Here is a 2,972-nt window from a genome sequence, read left to right as displayed (position 1 = left end):
TTCTGGGCAGTTGCTTGTTTTATATTCCTCCAGCTGAAATAGTTCACCTCTCTCACTTTGTTTCTAAGAAAAGAAATAATGTTTGCTTTATTCTTATTTTCATTCCCCTTTTTTCTACAAAGAATGTTCATTGTTTGTATTTAAACGTATTTTTCACCTTATATATGAGTCATTGTTTGAGCCTCCATATCCATTTGAAGACCTGGTTTTAGTACTGAGTAGAAGGTGCAGTGTTGGTTAAAATGTGCCCTTAGAGTGTGGAAAAGCATCTAACGGGCTGAGAGGACCCAAACGGTCCCTCACCACATTGTTTGCACTTACCTCTTCTCTGGTGTCTCTCAGAGACAACAAGCCAACAGCAGTGGAGTTGCTCCATTCCATCTCCAAAACTCTGAACATTTTTGAAATATTATTTAAATACTATCTATATTCAAGAAAACCCAGACCCAGCAGAAGAGAAAGATATTGAGTCCGTTCACCTTTTTTCTATCTATACAAAATAAGGGATTACCACACATTTTGGGAGGTGTACGTTTGTGTGTGTGTGTGTGTGTGTGTGTGTGTGTGTGTGTGTGTGTGTGTGTGTGTGATGGAAGTTCTACCACTTATGGTGAAAATGACCCAATATTCTGAAGTAGCATCTGGGAATAGGCAGGGTAAGGTCCACTCTGATAGTGGTATGGTTGGCCCTACCCAGCTCGTGATGGAAGCCACTTTGTCTCTACTCAATAACCCCAGAATCAGTTATTTTAATTTTAATGATGATGAAATCTTAGAATTCAAGGGACTTTTGTTTGTTGGTTTGGCTGGTTGGTTTGGCTTGGTTGCTTTTCCTATACAGGTTATCTAATTAGTTATAACTGTAGGCTAAGAGCTAGGATCAGAATCCCTGTTCTTTGCCAAGAAGACACTAAACAAATCTGTTAGCTTCCCTCTATCTGTTTTATCAACTATAAATGAGGATGATGGTACTCACCTTTCTCATAGCCTTAGCAGAGAAATCTGTAAAAAACAAAAAAATATCTGGCAAAAGGGACTAAGATAAAAGTTTCAAACTGGCAGTCTGTTAGCCTACCCAGGGCTATATACATGCATATATTTTCCAGTGGGATCACACACCACAAATAGAGCAATCTCTTGTTTCTGTACTCTCATTGTAAATGTATTTGCTACAATGACTTTCAGATATTGAAGATTGTGAAGGAGTGAACCCTGCTGGAGAAAAGTGCTTACAGACAGAGGGAACTGAATTTTCAAAGTCCTTGAGTTGAGATCGTGTCTCACTTCCAAAAGGAAAACCTTGTAGTAATTCCACAGACTTCCAGTGAAAACATTTAAATTGTACTGTAACAGTCCAGGCAAGAGGACAGACAGTGTGCTGCAGTTATATTTCAGCTGTGCTTGAAGGAATAGCAACAGTGACTTGGCATTATTTGAAGGAAACATAACAGGAATAAGCTGTAACTAGCCAACCTGCTTTCACTGCCAGTGCTCCAGACACACTGACCTCCTTACTGTTCATGACAATACATGCTGTATTCTTAAGACTTGGAACATGTTTGTCATATAGTAGATGTCTTAGTCCATTCAGGTTGCTTTAACAAAAATACCATAGACTGCTTAAAATCAAATTTATCCTCACAGTTCTAGAGGCTGGGAAGTCCAGGATCAAAACACTGGCCAATTCAGTGTCTCATGAGAGTCCTTTTCTTGAATCATAGATGATGGTCTTCTCACTGGGTCCTCATAGTGCAGAAAAGGTGAGGGAGCTCTCTGGGGTATCGTTTACAAGGGCACTAATTTCATTCATGAGGACTCCACTCTTATGACCTAGTCGCCTCACAACAGCCCCACCTCTAAACACTATCATTTTGGGTGCTAGTTTTCAACATAGGCATTTTGAAGGGATACAAACTTTTCATCTATAGTTGTGTGTGTCCAATAATAATTGGCTGAATGATTTGAATAAATAAAATCTCTCACATATGAGAGTGAGAACATGGAGATTTTGGTAGCTGAAGTTAAGTGTGCCTTAACATAAATTTTGTCAGAGCAGAGAACTTGACCTGGGATTCCATACAGCTAAGAAGGCAGGACTTGGGAGAAAGGATGACCTGAAACCTCAGCAGTAGTAATCTGAGAGTCTGAACATCTGTTGAGATTGAGAGAATAGAGATGAAATCAATAAGAATTCAGCTATGAAAGGACTGAATCACCCACTGATTATGGCGGGTTAATTGACCTATGTAATGACTTAAATTTATCTTCATGATACCGTCCCTCTTTGTCGACCAGAAAGCTCCATGAATCAGACCTGCTGTTGCTGACCTGAGAGGAGGCTCTTTGTGACATTGACGGCCATATCATTAGGGAGTGGGGTTATAAGAGCATTACTTTGGCAACTGATTCATAGTGCAAAGTCTATGGAGGAAAGTACAAATAAATTTTTAAGTTGCATTTGTCCCAAGAGTAAGACAAGTTTTTTTGGATCTTGAAAGTAGAATTCCAGAATATATGGTTTTTTCTTAAGCCAAGTATCATGACTCCATCAATAAAAATATCTTTTTTTCATAGATAAGAGCTAAATGAATCAAAATACAGAGTAATTTCTGCCTTTAATTTCTTATAAAAATTTTGGTTATCATCTAGAAATATGGTTCTCAAACTTAATTGCTTATTGTAATTATACTACGCGTCACTCCAGTCTGGCTGAATGTTTGGAGTTATGTAGGTATGGACTTGGAATCCACGAATGTTTTCTAAGCTTGAACTAATGCAAAAGGAGCTTGAAAATTTTTAATTTGGAGCAGTTTTCTGGAAGTAGCAAATGATATTCTTGAATCCAAAAAGTTTCAAGAGGTCTGATTCCTGGTTTCTTGGGCTCAGGATTCTCTTAGACAATTTTGGTTGTTTTTGTATTTCTTTGCAAAGCTCCTTTTTCCCAGGGAATTTCTCAGTGAATCTGCTCTGAC

The sequence above is a fragment of the Dama dama genome, chromosome 9 (genome assembly GCF_033118175.1).
Source record: "Dama dama isolate Ldn47 chromosome 9, ASM3311817v1, whole genome shotgun sequence".
NCBI lineage: Eukaryota > Metazoa > Chordata > Mammalia > Artiodactyla > Cervidae > Dama > Dama dama.
Note: the sequence above shows the minus strand (reverse complement) of the source record.